The sequence below is a fragment of the Suricata suricatta genome, chromosome 11 (assembly GCF_006229205.1).
Source record: "Suricata suricatta isolate VVHF042 chromosome 11, meerkat_22Aug2017_6uvM2_HiC, whole genome shotgun sequence".
Taxonomy (NCBI): Eukaryota; Metazoa; Chordata; class Mammalia; order Carnivora; family Herpestidae; genus Suricata; species Suricata suricatta.
Window position 1 is genome coordinate 18,061,562 of NC_043710.1, and position 15,867 is coordinate 18,077,428.

Genomic DNA, 15,867 nt, shown 5'->3' on the forward strand with positions numbered 1-15,867 from the left:
GAGCGGTTTACGTTCCAAGTCCGAGCCTTTATCAGAGGGCGGCCCGGGCCCAGGCAGTTTTTGAAAATACTAACAACTACTACCGACCGGACTCTCTCCAGGCGCGGGGCAGTCTGTCAAAAGGACTGGCCCTGAAATTCTCACAACCCTATGCGATGATACTCTGTTGCGCCCATTTTACCGGTCAACCACCTGAGGCTTAGAGAAGGGAAGTCGTGGCCTTTGAGTCTCACGCTGGAGGTGAGCAGGATCGGGCTGCAAGCCCTGAAACACAAGCTCGATACTGCCCCAGCTTGCCTGGACTGGCCCCTGGAGAAGTGGCCTGGGCCAGCCAGCTGTTGGGGGCTGTGCTCAGCGGGCTGCCCGAGGTGAGGGAGGAGGCTTGGGTTGATGAGGCCGGTAGCAGGAGGGGCCGCTGGCCTGAGCCCCAGAAGCCGGTTTTCTCCCTTAAGAAGTAGTGACTCAGAATTCAGATGGGCTGCAAAGCTCTCCAGATGGTTGTGGTGCCCCACCTGCATCCCAGCCCTCTGCACTCCCAGACCCCAGGGACCAGCCTCGGGCAGGTTCCTACTTATGACCAGGACTATTCACCTTGCAGCTGACAAAGCTCTTTAAGTCCCATTATCTCATTGGCATCTCACAAGGACACCCTTGTGGGGAGGGTATGATTATGCTGGTTTTGCTTGGGTGGAGCCAGGGTGGGAAGCTGGATCCCAGCCCAGCACCTCCTTTCCCAAAGCATGGTCCTTAGACCTACAGCAACAGCAGCGGCAGCAGCAGCCCTGTCTGGGAATTTGATAGCAATGTGTGTTTTGAAGCCCCATCCCAGACCTACTGCGCCAGGAACTCTGGGATAGGAGCCTAGCAGGTTGTTTTAACAAGGCCTCCAGGTGATTCTGAATCACGAGCAAGTTGGAGAAGCCCTATTGGGCATAATGGTGAAGAAAATAGGGTGGTCTGAGAACCACAAAAACCTGGGAGCATCCTGGGAGCCTTGCGACCCAAGGCAAGGCAAGGTCCTGAACTTTTCAGGGAGAAACATGTGCCAGGGGAATAATAATAATAATATTACCAGTCTTGAGGGTGGCTGTTGGGGATTAAATGTGCTGGTGTTCACGAAACGTTTGCCCACGCGGGGACACTGTGCCTGCTCAATAAGTGTCCTCTTTCCTGTAAAAAGTCTCCCTTATGGAATCTCCACACCAAGTCAAGGGAGTAGGGCTGGAGGATCTCTAAGGCCAACAGTGTCCCCACTCTGTTGTCCTTCCCATAAAGGGACCCCATCATTCCTGCAGGGGACCAACAGCTTCACGAGTTCCTGGATGATGATGTTGTCACCTTTTCAGAACCCCTGTGCTATTCTGTCTTGGACGAGTTTCTTGCCAACCCTTGAAAATGGGCATAAGACACCCTCCTCTTCCACAGTTTCATGTCCCCTCCCCTCAGGCTGGTGGTGTTTGCGATGGTGATTGGCAGTTGGCTAAACAGCTGGATCCTATCAGCTCCTCCCTCCCCTCCAGACAGACGTTCAATCACATGAGGCCCATCTGCCAGCCCTTTGGGTCTGTCACTCTAGATTAGAGATAGGGGCAGCTGTGGCAACATGGAGAGAGGGCATTCTGCGGGCAGATTTTCAAATCTGCCCATCCCCACCACCACCCTCTGCAGCCCCGTGGAAGAGGGTCCTCCTATAGGAGCTCAGAGCCTAGTGATCCTGTGAACTACCCTAACATGTGAATGCTAAAAATTGGAATTCACATGCCTTACATCTAAACATGTAACAGACTGTAAAAATAAAATGTTTATTCTCTTACTTTGAGAAATATTCTTTATAATGACCAAGAAGGCCACGTTCAAGCCTGGAGCCTGCTTATGGTTCTGTGTCTCCTTCTCTCTCTGCCCTCCCCATCTCATGCTCTGTCTCTCTCTGTACCAAAAACAAATAAGACATTAAAAAAGAATTCTCTGCAGGAACATGGCAGTGTGGGGTGGGTTAGTCTTGACCCCTCAACCCTCAGCCCATCCACTCCGATTCTCTTCCCAGCCCCATGTCTGTTCTGTGCATGCAAGTGGCCTAGGACCCAGGGATGTAAACACCTCAGCCCACGTGCCCAAATTCTGTCCACACTTCTTGCCTACAGCCGCCACTTAGTCACCCCTCTAGGAGTGTACATGGCCACGTTTTACCCTCAGAAGGATGGACCTTGGGAAATGTTGGACCATTAGGCAGAGACTTCTAGAAGTTTTAGATACCTGAAGCATGGTCATGAAAGGCTGTGGGGTGCAGGTTCCAAGCAGACACGGGTGGCCCTCCTGCCTGGTTCTGTGAGCGGCCCTGCTAAGTGTCCTTGCCTCCACAGCCCCTACCTAGCACATTGCCTGGTACATAATAGAAGCGTAAGGAATGGTCATGGGAGATGTGCATCTGAATCATTTACTAAAATATCAGATTGGCTCGGTTCTCCCCATGTTTCTCCCTTCTGGCAGGAGCCAGGCTTTGCCATGATTTGCCCTGGGCATTTTGCAAAGGCAGCCTCTAGGGAGAGATGACTTCCTTCTTTTGTGAAATTCTTTAGTCTTTTCTGGAAGTGAAGCAAGGAGTTTGGGAAGTGGGAACAGGGGCAAGAACTACTCTAGAAAGACAGAGAAGGTACCAAATGGCCAACGTGGAGATAGGAGAGATCGCGGTATGACAAGACCTTAAAAGGTATGTCTCTGGGGTTTCCAGCCTCTCAGAAGACTCCCCATCCCAAAGCTGACACAGAAACTTCAGAGTAGGAGACCTGAAGGTCCTTATGGTCAAGAACTTGGGCATCAGGGTTGGAACCAGAGCCTAGGTAAGGCCTCAAGACTTAGGACTTCTTCAGAGAGTCCTCAGAATAGAGTTAAGACTTCTCTGCTCACCACCTATATAGTTTCTTTTTTTTAAATTTTTTTATAGTGTGTTTATTTTTGAGACAGAGACAGAGCATGTGGGGGGGGGGGGAGCAGCAGAGAGAGAGAGAGGGAGACACAGAATTCGAAACAGGCTCCAGGCTCTGAGCTGTCAGCACAGAACCCGACGCAGGGCTCAAACCATGAACTGCGAGATCATAACCTGAGCCGAAGTCAGATGGTCAACTGACTGAGCCACCCAGGTGCCCCTATACTGTTTCTTTTATTATTATTATTATTATTTAATGTTTTGTTTATTCTTGAGAGAGAGAGACAGCATGAGCAGAGGAGAGGCAGAAAGAGAGAGAGACAGAATCTGAAGATAGGCTCCAGGCCTGTTTCTTTAAAATTGTACATTTAAATTCTGCTCATTTGATCCTCTTAATAATGACCCTATGAGCTACATACTATCTATTGTGATGCCCATTTCCAAGAGGTGCAAATGGAGCCCCTGAGAAGGTGAGTAATTTGCCCAACATCATACAACCAGTCAGTGATGGAAGAAAGAGAAATGCCAGTTTGCAGCCAACCCTGGTTTTCTGTTGCAGAAACTGAGGCCCAGGTAATCCAGATTCTGAGCACCCAACACTGCGCCACACAGTCTTATCCCTAAAGGGCCACAATGGGTTAACAAGCTCTTCCCCAGGGCCTTGCAGGGACCCTGCTTCCTGCCTCAGAAACAGAAAGGGTGCTGGCCCCTGGAATGCTGGGCTGTAGCCTCCATTGACTCAATCTTGCCCCAACCACGATTAGTCCTCAGAGAGGGGCTAATAGCCCTTTCTCAAACCTGCATTTGAATGGGCTCAGCAGCGCCCCCCCCTCCATTATCTTCTCCAAGGGACTCAGCGAGGATCTGAGCTCTAAGCCCCTGATAGCTGGTTGGTAGTTGGGGAACATCCAGTTTCCCACCTGAAAGACTAACCCATGGATTTCTTCCTGTCTCAGTCATTCGACCAAAATCATTTAGATGCCTGTTGCAGCTCAGGGTCTGAAGGTGAATGCCACCCAGCCCTGAGGTCTCTTGGCCCCGTGGGGAAGCTGGGTGTAAACCAGCATGGTGATGAGTTACAGTGTTACAACACCAACAGCAAGGGGACAGCCGTAACATCAGCCTTCACTTTATTTTTTTTTTAATTTTAATGTTTTTTATTTATTTTTGAGAGACAGAGAGAGACAGCACCATCAGGGGAGGATCGTTGAGAGGGAGACACAGAATCTGAAGCAGGCTCCAGGCTCTGAGCTGTCAGCACAGAGCCTGACGCGAGGCTCGAACCCACGAACCGTGAGATCATGACCTGAGCCTAAGTTGGACGCTCAACCAACTGAGCCACCCAGGTGCCCCCAGCCTTCACTTTTAAAGTAACCTATTACCATGGGGCAGACATCTATTTATCATTTTTTATTATAGTTTATTGTCACATTGGTTTCCATATAACACCCAGTGCTCATCCCAGCAAGTGCCTTCCTCCATGCCCATCACCCATTTTCCCCTCTCCCCCACTCCCATCAACCCCAGTTTGTTTTCAGTATTCAAGAGTCTCTTGTGGTTTACCTCCCTCCCTCTCCTTAACTATTTTTCCCCTTCCCCTCCCCCATGGTCCTCTGTTACGTTTCTCCTGTTAGACCTATGAGGGAAAATATATGGTATCTGTCCTTCTCTGCCTGACTTTTTTTGCTTAGCATGACACCCTTGAGGTCCATCAACTTTGCTACAAATGGCCAGATTTCATTCTTTCTCATTGCCATGTAGTACTCCATTGTATATATAAACCACATGTTCTTGATCCATTCATCAGGTGATGGACATTTAGGCTCTTTCCATGATTTGACTATTGTTGAAAGTGCCACTATGAACATTGAGGTACATGTGCCCCTATGCATCAGCACTTCTGTATCCCTTGGGTAAATCCCTAGCAGTGCTATTGCTGGGTCATAGAGGAGTTCTATTGATAGTTTTTTGAGGAACCTCCACACTGTTTTCCAGAGCAGCTGCACCAATTTGCATTTCCACCAACAATGTAAGAAGGTGCCTGTTTCTCCACATCCCTGCCAGCCTCTATAGTCTCCTGATTTGTTCATTTTAGCCACTCTGACCGTGTGAGGTGGTATCTCACTGCAGTTTTGATTTGTATTTCCCTGATGATGAGTGACGCTGAGCATTGTTTCATGTGTCTGTTGGTCATCTGGATGTCCTCTTTGGAGAAGTGTCTGTTCATGTCTTCTGCCCATTTCTTCACTGGATTATTTGTTTCTCAGGTATGGAGTTTGGTGAGTTCCTTACAGATGTTGGATACTAGCCCTTTATCCGATATGTCTTTGTAATTATATTTTCCCATTCCGTTAGTTGCCTTTTAGTTTTGTTGATTGTTTCCTTTGCAGTGCAGAAGCTTTTTTATCTTGATGAGGTCCCAATAGTTCATTTTTGCTCTTGATTCCCTTACCTTTGGGGATGTGTTGAGTAGGAAATTGCTGCCGTTGAGGTCAAGGAGGATGTTTCCTGCTTTCTCCTTTCAGGTTTTGATGGTTTCCTGTCTCACATTCAGGTCTTTCATCCATTTTGAGTTTATTTTTGTGTATGGTGTAAGAAAGTGGTTTAGTTTCATTCTTCTGCATGTTGTTGTCCAGTTCTCCCAGCATCACCTGCTAAAGAGGCTGTATTTTTTCCATTGGTAACTCTTTCCTGCTTTGTCAAAGATTAATTGAGGGCCAGATATTTAAAGAATGACTTTGACTATATTTAACTAACTAATTTGATGACTACATAGGTCTTCTTCTTTTTCTTTTTTCTTTTAACTCTTTGAAATGATTCAGTGACTCCTCCCCCTCTACAATTTCCTCAACACCTATTTATTTTCCCCTTTCAGGCACCAGCTCAACCTTGTGGCAGGCACTGGGCACCCCAAACCATCATGGGTCCACACCTTAACATGTGTTAGTCTGTTTATTATCGTTGAGACAGATGTACTATTTTGCTAGCCAAGCTGCCTATTTTGAACTCTGCACAAACACAGAATTTAAAAATATGAGACAAAAATTATTTAAAATTTTCAATATATGCAAACATAAAAATGAAGACTTATAAAGCAGTCTGTCATTTTTTCCCTTGAATGTCAGAAGATCACATCAGAGTCCATCCACCATGGCCTCCACGCCCACACGTAGGAATCATGTGAGCAAAAACCTGAGAAGGCTCCTCTGGGCGACTCTTTGTCAGTATCTGAAGATGCTTAAGTCCCTAAGGTGAACAGGAAGATGCTGTGAAAAGAGGAACAGGACGAGGACCTGCTATTTTATTTTATTTTTTAATTTTTTTAAGTTTATTTATTTTGAGAGAGAGAGAGCATGCAAGCAGGGAAGGAGAAGAGAGAGGAAGAGAGTCCTAAGCAGGCTCACACTGTGAACGTGGAGCCTGGTGCAGGGCTCAAACCCCCCAACCCTGAGATCACGACCTGAGCTGAAACCAAGAGTCAGATGCTCAATGGACTGCACCACTGAGGCTCCCAGGGAGCCGCCATTTTACACCCACCTATGGGTAGAGCTGCACAAAATCAGTGCAAGTCCCCCTCTGGATTAGACTGAGGTCGAAAAGGCCAGTGGGGTAGACACTGCAGTAGAGAAGGCCAAGGCTTAGAGAGACGAGTTGAAAAAGCTTTGGATTCGTCACCAGCATTTCAGAGTTGGGAAATTTCACCTAACATTTAAATGCCTGGCTTCTGTCGAAAGATAGGAAAACCCAAACCCCCTGATATGCCTTCTGACCAGGCAACAACTGGCCGGGCCGAGGGTGGCTGCCCCCTTCGATGATCACATGCCCCCTCGAGCTGACTGCAGTCGCCACCATTCCCTGCTGCCCACCCAACCTGTTTCCCTTATTTCTACGAGCTGCCCGCTCCCTGGGGACAGCTGGGCGTGCAGTCCCGGGCTCCATAGCTGCTGGTTTAACTGGTGTTCATACTGGGAGCTTTGTGAGTAGCTTTGAGGAAGACCAGGACATCCCAAGCTGTTTCTCCCTTCTCTCCAGCACCCTCCCTGGGAAAGCTGCAGGTTAGCACAGCCCTGCTGCAGAGAGATGGGTTAGGCTCCGGTCCCAGCCACGTGACCCGAGGCCCACCTCTTCACCTCTTGCGTCTGTTTCCTCCACCTTAAGGTGCACACATTCATTTGCTACCTTAGCGCTGTCAGATGGACCGGTTAGTTGTCTCCAAGCCATTTTTCTCACGACAGAAGTGGAGAGAGAAAAAACAAACAAAACCTCGCCACACCCTTCTCTCCAAACTGAGCGTGTACTGTCCTCTGGCGTCCACACTGCTCAGTGCAACCGACTTGGAGAAGCGTGGAAACGGAAGAGGTGGAGGGAGGGGCGGGGGAAGGGCTCCTGCTGGCTCCCCACCTGCTCCTGGCCTCTGTTCCGTCAAGCCCCCGCCCCCACTCCTGAGCAGAGTGGGGCCCTGGGATGCGGGCCAGGCTAGGGTAGGCATGAAATTAGATCTTAGCAGGTTCCAGCTGCAGACTCCGTATCCATCTCACGAAAGGAAACTTGGGGTGCAGGATTTAAGAGCCGATGCCAGCTGGCTTATAGTTCCCCTGGGGTCCGGAGGCCTCGAGGACCTGGTGACTCTGATTTATCGATGGTGACTAAATCCTACTGACTGCAGTGGGCACTGTGAGCACCAGAAGTGGTGTCTAGTTGTTTATGTAGAAAACTGTATTCAAAGGAATTTGTGAAGCCCCCTAAATTGTTGAGTGGAAAGTCAGACTCGAACCCCACTGCAAAACTGGCCAAATAGGACAACTGTCACTGTCACCACGTTCTGCCTGATGCCTCCCTGCCCTAAGAAGTCAACGTCACAGCTCCTGGGAGCCCCCCCCCCCCCAGGAGTTTACCCCGTCACACCAGCAAAGTGCGGAAGCCCCTTGCAAGAGCCTGTTTCCCTCTGAAGCCATGCCCTGCATGGGAGCATCGGGCTGAGCGGAGGCATCGGGCTGCACGGAGGCTGGGGGAGAGTTCCAGTGCCCACTCTGGGAGGTAGCACTTGGCAGGTGCGCATTTTTTCATATGTAGAAAGACTGCTCAAAAGACACAGGGCAGCCGTGAAAGTAAGAGACGTCCACCATCGCTGGTACTGATGGAAGGTATGCCACAGCCGGGCACCGGGCACCGGCTCGGCTCTTCCCCACACTGCCCCTCTGGGGTGGGAACATTACCATCTCCATTTTATAGGGAAGGAAGCTAAGGCTCTGTGAGTTTCAATAGTTTGAATAAGACCTCGCAGCTGGTAAGTAGCAAAGCTGGGAACGAGCCAGGCACTGCCTGACTCCAAAACTTAATAAATATGCTTTATTGCCTCCCTATAGGGCCTTCTTTTTCAGGACCCATGTCTCACTTACTGAGAATGCCAGGGTGTCTAGAATGAGGGCCTACCAGGATGTCAGAGGTCATCTTAACCTAACTCCTCCGGTGTCCTCCACGCCTTACCCCTGTATCAGTCAGCTTTCGAGAGGTTATGTGGCAGTAACAAAGAACCCTGGAAGCCACACTGACTTATAACGACAGCCTGTGTGTTAATGACTGCCGAACATTGCGGTGGGCCAGCTGGCCCCTGCCCCTTGTGTCCTTGTCATTCCTAGATTCAAGATGAAAACTCAGCCCCTGTCTGGGACATGTGCTTCTCATGGAAGAGGGAAAAAGAACAGTGGCCAAGCCCCGTGATGGTTCTCTTAACTCCTGCTCGGACGTCCTGCTCATCTGTCCCTTCTGCCCACGTTCTACTGGTTAAAGTAAGTCACGCAGTGGAATTCCACACCAGCTAGTACAGGTGAGCCCCACACTGACGACTAGGTTTCCTGGCAGCCGCTGCCATGATGGAAATCTAGAAAGAATTCGGTCCAGTGCTTCACAGAGCCAACTTTATGGTGACACTCACCTTATTGTCTTTGTGGATGCGCCTGGAGTCCACCATGGTGGTCCAGAGAGGAGGGGCTCTGGGCCCACAACCCCCTTCCTCTGGCAGCCTGGCTCTCAGCTGTCTTGTAGATATCGGAATAAGATTTCTTCTGAAGAGAAGGTGGGACACACGCGCGCACACACACACACACTACTTGAGCAAACGTTTACTAAACCCCAGTAACCGGCCAGCTCTGAGGAGTCTGCAGGAAAGTGGCATCAGGGTGTCTATACTGTGGGCGGATCCAGTGAGAAGCCGTGTGTGAGTCACAACTGCATCCCTGAGATTCTTCCCAGAGATCCACCTCCAGTGTCTATACAGTCTAATGCGCCATGAGCCACCATGATCGTCGCCCCCGCATTTTAAAGTATCGATGTTTTCTTGGAAAGAGGAAAAGCCCGTGAGGAGAGAAGGTGAGCCAAGAGACCTAGAACATCGAATCTACGAATAGAAAAGTCTAGTAATGAAGGAAACAAAAGGGACAGACCATTCCTGTGGCCACGCACTTGCCTCCACCCGCTGCAGCTGTTTTCTCATGTCTCAGGAAGTAAAGGACAGTTATAAGCATGACATGATGTTTCCAAAAAATCTAGAGAAACGGTTGGGTGTTGGATGGACAACCTTCATCCACCAAGGACTCCCTGAGGTCAGGTCGGCACGGGGCGTGCCCAGTGGAGTGAACCCATTAGGGGTGGAATAATTAGGCAACTGGTGTTTTCACTGTACAGAAATCCTTCATAGATTCTTTTGTGTGTTTACATGACATTTGAGGAGTGAGTGGGGAATTTTGGATGGGTCAGGAGTGCATTATTTTTCCCTCTTAGAGAGAAAAGAATGTAGTTGCTCACTATGCAAAATTTACTATCTAACACCTCAGGCATGGATTAGATTTTGACACTGAGGCATACCTGTCTGTGTAAAATTATAGACCTGCTCATCATGATATTTAATATTATGAGTACTTCCCATGTCCTGGGCACCGTGCCAAGCCCTTAACATGTAATTTATTTGACACTTGAAACAGGAGTTTAGGTGAGATCGTCTTGTGATTAATGGTAAGTTCCACACGGGGAACGTGAAGAGAGAGGCTGAGTCATTATCCCAAGGTCACAATTCCCGGCCTGGGTAGACAAAGGCTTGTTTTCGACATCGTCCTTATAATGAACATACACACCTTCGTGGTCATTGGTGCGTGTCCTAAGTTTCGCCATAAATAAAAGTAAAAGAAAATAGAAACAGAGGGAGTTCTTCCTAACTCATTCTATGAGGCCAACATTATCCTAGTACCAAAACCAGACAAGGACATTACAGGAAAAGAAAACTACAGAACACATAGATCCATGGAAGAGAATGAAGAGCCCAGAATTAAACCCACGTGTACACGGTCAATTAATTTACAACAAAGGGGCCAAGAATATGCAGTGGGGGGGAAGGATCATCTCTTCGACAAACGGTGCCAGGAAAATTGAACTGCAAAAGAAAGAAATCTTACGCCCTACACAAAAATTAACTCAAAGTAGATTAAGGACTTGAATGTAAGACCTGAAACCATAAAACTCCTAGAAGAAAACATAGGTGGCGCGTTCCTTGACATTGGTCTCAGCGATGATTTTTTTAATCTGATACCAAAAGTAAAAGCAACAAAAGCAAAACTAAATAAGACCACATCAAACTAAAAAACAAACAAACAAAAGCAAAACTTCTGCACAGCAGATGAAACCGTCAACAAAAGGAAAAGGCACCCTACTGAATGGGGAAAGTATGTGCAAATCACATATCTAATAAGGGGCTAGTATCCAAAATATATAAAGAACTCACAATTTAATAGCAAAAACAAATTAAGACTCCGATTTAAAAATGAGCAGATCTGAATAGACATTTTTCCAAAGAGGACATACAGATGGCCAACAGGTAAATGAAAACACATCATTAATCATCAGGGAAATGCAAATCAAAACCACAATGAGTAGCACCCCACACCTGTCAGAATGGCCATAGTCAAAAAAAAAACAAGAGGTAACAGTGCTGATGAAGATGTGGAGAAAAGGGAACCCTGTGCGCTGTTGTTGGGGAGGTAAACTGACGCAGCCACTATGGAAAACAATGCGGGGCTTCCTCAAAAATTAAAAGCAGAACTACCCTATAATTCAGTAATTCCACTTCTGGGTATTTATCAGAAGAAAATGAAAACATGAACATGAAAAGATACGTGTACCCCCACATCCAATGTAGCTTTATTTATAATAGCCACACTATGGAAACAACCTGGGTGTCCATCGATGGAAGAATGGATAAAGAAACTGTGGTATAGATATATGATGGTATAGTATTCAGCCATAAAAATGAATGAAAATTTGTGAAAATATAGATGGACGTTGAGGGCAATTATGCTGAATAAAACAAGTCAGAGAAAGACAAATACTGTATGATCTCTATTATATGCTGGAATCTAAAAACAAAACAAACCATTTTTTAGGTTGATTTATTTTGAGAGAGACAGGGAGAGAGCACAGCAAAGGGGTAGAGAGAGGGGGAGGGTCAGAAGATCCCAAGTGGGCTCTGTGCTGAGAGCAGAGAGCCAAGGCGGGGCTCAAACTCACAGACCGTGAGCTAATGACCTGAGCCAAAGTCTGACGCTTAACCGACTGAGCCACCCAGGTGCCCCACAACAAACTTTAAATACTTCTTTCTGGATCTGAGAGGAATTCACCAACAGGTCTTTATGGATAGGAACATCACCATATAATGAACTTTATCCACAATTGCTATGTTTAAAACAACGTTGTCCGAGTTCTATTTCAAAAACATCCAGGCGGTACCCTTAAAAGGCCTGAAGCGTGCCTTTTCCCCTGCCCCCCTCCCCCCACCCCTGCCTGCTACGTTCCCCCAGGCTGGAATACAGATGTGAGATGACTGGAGATGGAGCGGCCATCTTAGACCTCAAGATGGCTGCCAAATGTTGAGGGAGCCGAGCAACAGGCCAGAAGGCCCCAGGGTTTCAACTGTGGACTCAGCGGGGCCCACCTACCTGAACGTTCACATAGAAGAGAAATCGGCTTTAGCAGCAGCATCTCTGGGACTACCGCCAACACCACCATCCCTCTCACGGCCGCTGTCATCGGTGTCACCGCCGGTGTTATCAGTGTCACTACCAACGCCACCATTCTCTCCCGTACCATGACCAGCCACAGCCACCGCTGCCATCTCGTCACCTTTATTTGTTTAGATTCTTTTTGTAAGTTTGTTTATTTATGGGGGGAGGGGTAAAGAGAGGAGAGAGGGGGAGAGAAAGAGTCCCAAGCAGGCTCCACCCTGTCAGGGCTCAAACTCAGTAACTGTGAGCTCATGACCTGAGCCAAAGTCAGATGCTTAGCTGAGCCACCCAGACGCCCCTCATCAGCTTTATCATCACCACCATTGTCATCAAATTAGCATTTGTCCAGGTATTCTGACTCCAGGATCCTTTTCAACCTGATTTGACGGACGAGTGAGTAGACAAGGCTGCTGATGTCTGACCACCAGCCTGCTCTTCCAGGAGATTTTGGAATTTATCTGAGAGACCATGGGCTTGAGCTTTCTGAACAACGTGTTTCTCACGTGTAACCTGAAGACAGTAAAAAGGGCAGGAGGTATCTTTCACACGAGATGAGAAATGGTGTGTGTGATGTTCTTGGCATTAAAGTTGATGTTTAGTAGTGACCTGGTAAGCAGAAGCTTTAATTAATATAATAATTAGTATTATTAGAATCCAAACTTTGTTCTGGACGGACAGAGACCCCCCTCTCTGGTCAGTGGGTGTACAGAGAAGTGATGTGTGTGACTTCTGAGTCATGTCCCCACAGATGGGCGAGCCCGTCTCTCCTACTTTCATTGCCTGGAGGGCGACACCGCAGTGAGGACTCGGACGGCTTTCACGGGCTGTGAATGGGAAGCTGCATGTTGAGGATGACGGAGGAACATGCTGGAAAGGGTGGGTCTCCTTCAACCTCGGGCAGCCATGCCAGCCTGGCCCGAGACGGAGATCAGTTTCCATCTTACTGACGCCACTGGATTTTGTGTCTTGCTAGCAGCAGATTATCTGTATCTTTGAAGCTTATCTTAGAAAGATTCATTCAGTGTCCAAACTCATCGTCAAATTCTAGGACCCCTGCCTCAAATCTTCATGGCCAGAACCAAAACCTCTTATTCCATGGCTGGGCCTCCTCTGCTGGAGACCCCGTCACCCCCATCTGTAAAGTAAAGAGCGTGAGCTCAACATCACTGAGGAATACTGCAGATGAGTGAGATCACAGGCTTTTGGCTTTGCCGGAAGGATGAAAGTCAGCAGCTCATGATGAGAGCAGAGATGATAGTGGCTACAGTGGGGGGTGGGGTGATGGTGGTGATGGAGGTGATGATAAGGATGGGGGTGGTGACTGTAGGTTCATAGTGAAAATGGCAATGGCATGGGCGGTGTTCGTGGTGACCCTGGTGGTGATGACAGGGTGACAGTGTAACGGTGATGGTAGCAATGGCACCAGCGATAGTGGTGAGGAAGATGGAAGTATGATGGAGGTGATGGGGATCGTGATGGTGACGGTGACGTGGCCAGGGTAGTAACAGTGAGACACTGCTGCTGGTGATAAGCGTGTGATAAAGACGGAGATGGTGATCGATAATACAGGTGGGGAAAAGGGTGACAGAGCTGGGTATGTTGATGGTTACAGTAAAGCTGATGGGGATGGTTAGGACGGTGGTGTTGCTGGTGGTGTTAATAGTGAAACTAAGAGCGGTGGTGGTGATAGTGTGACTTGGATAACCGTTGTCATGGCAGTGATGACTACGAGGGCAATGGCGATGACGAGGGTGATGTGATCATGGTGACGGTGGGGATGCTGGTGACTGTGGTGGCGATGCTGGTGGTGACGGTGACTGTAATTGTTGATGACACTGATGGCTGTGATGTACCCACATGACCGCTGATAATGGTCTGGTATTGACACTGGTGGTGCTGACGGTGATCTTAATGAGAGGTCATTGTATGTCCAGACGTAGACTTGTGAGCGTCTTCTCGCAGTCCACGCCTTGCCTTTTCTCCACGAGAGAACACCCAGATTCACAATCCCAGGGCTGATCTGTTCAATCACTCCCAGATTCGTGGGCCTCCTGCCACACACCTGTTCCTCCTGCTTCCTCCTCTCAGCCAACCACAGCACCGACCATCCATATCTGACCTCTGAAACACACTCTTGGTTCCTCCCTTCCCTGTGCACCCCTCATGAATAGCCTATCAGTAAGCCCGGCCCATTCGATCTCCAAGTACATCTGAAACCTTCCATTTCTCCTGAACTCGGCCATGTCCACTTCCTCTAAGTCACCATTTGTCCACCCCACCCCAAATGAAAATAATCACCTCTTCACTGGAGTCCCTGCTTCCACTCTTACTACCCTGTAATCTTTTCCTGCTCAGCCCCATCCTGAGCCCCTTGCTTCACTCTGGAGGGACACAAAAATCATGACACAAAAATTGAATTGTTCCTCCTCTCTGCTTAAAACCTGTCAACGGCCCCACATCAGGTACACACTGACTTCCACACTGAGGTCAACAACTCTTGATGGCTCTTGGGGTGGCCAGAGGAGGTGGCTCACCCCTTTTTATTTAAGACTCACTTCTTTTTATTTTTTTTATTTGTTCTTATTTTGAGAGTTAGAGAGATGCAGAGTGGAGGGGCAAAGAGAGAGAGAGAGATAATTCTAGGCAGGCTCTGCACTGTCAGCACAGAGCCCGATACGCAGCTTGAACCCATGAACCATGAGATTATGACTTGAGCAGAAACCAAGAGTCGGACGCTTGACCGACGGAGCCATGCAGGCACCCTAAAACCTCATTTCTGTCAGCTGTGCACAGAGGCGGTCTAACGCTGAGGTGAAGGGCAAGGCCCCTAGAGCCGGCCAGCCTGAGTTCAAATCCTGAGTCTGCGTCTCTTGAGCCGTAGGCCCTGGCCACGTTACCACCTTCTCTGATCACCCACCAGTCTGCAGTCGGAACTAATGACGTTATTGTCATGCACACGATGTTATGGGCAGCCGGTAATATATTTACTCCTATAAAGTGGAGCTAATGGTGGTGCCCGCCTCCTAAGGGTTGTTGGGAGCATTCATGTGTTGAATTCAAGCAAAGCACGCAGGGCCACGCCTGGCCGGCCGCAGATGCTCACTTGGTATTGGCTACTATTGCACATCACATTTCCACGTAGGATTCCATTTGCTCTGATTAAAAGGACGCCGTGTGAAAGCTGGTTGTCACGCTTTGCGTTCTAATTGTCGTTACATAACAATGTTACAGGCTGGAAGTTTCTTAAAGGAAATGTCTCTCTTATTTTGGAAAGCTTGTGAGAGAAAAGATCACACTTAGACACTAATGCTGTGTTCCCAGCACCTCAGGCTGTGCCTGGCTGAGTAAGTCCTCAATAAATACGCACGAGGGAGGAAGGACACGGGGGAGTGAGGGGCCCCACACCGCATCTTCCCGGCTTATTCTGGGAACCCGTAGCTGCATGTCAGGCCCACAAATGCCCACCAGGTGTCGCCCTTGGCTCTGAAATGGGCGCCTCCAGACCCTGAGACCATGATCTGGGCTCACCAAGGGGCAGGTGACACTGGAGGATGCCGCTGGCCCAGCAGATGGGGGACCAGGGTGAAGCTGTTCTGCAAAACCAGGAAGGCAGACAAGTCCTCGCCAGAGCACGCCACGAACCCCAGGCATCTATTTACTTCTCGAAGCCTCAGTTTTCTCATCCACCAAATGGGAGCAACAATGCTGGGACAGGACATAGGTAGGTTACCAGGCACTCCTTGATCGTCGGTAAGCGTTTGATTTGCTTTTCTTTGCTTGTTTTTAAGACCTTTCCCCTGTATTTGCTGGGGATGGCTGGGGACAGGCACAGGCCCTCTGCTTTGCCACTTCGGGCTTTTTGAGTGGAAATGAAATGAAAAACTCACCAGCCTG

The 15,867-nt window shown here is 48.6% G+C and overlaps 1 long non-coding RNA gene across 1 annotated transcript; it reads left to right on the plus strand.

The window, feature by feature from the left end:
- The first annotated feature begins 90 nt into the window (after nucleotides 1–90).
- Nucleotides 91–1,813, plus strand: LOC115305915. Its single transcript, XR_003915085.1, has 2 exons — nucleotides 91–240; nucleotides 1,276–1,813. It is a non-coding gene; the product is annotated as an uncharacterized LOC115305915 (long non-coding RNA).
- The last annotated feature ends 14,054 nt before the right edge of the window (nucleotides 1,814–15,867 follow it).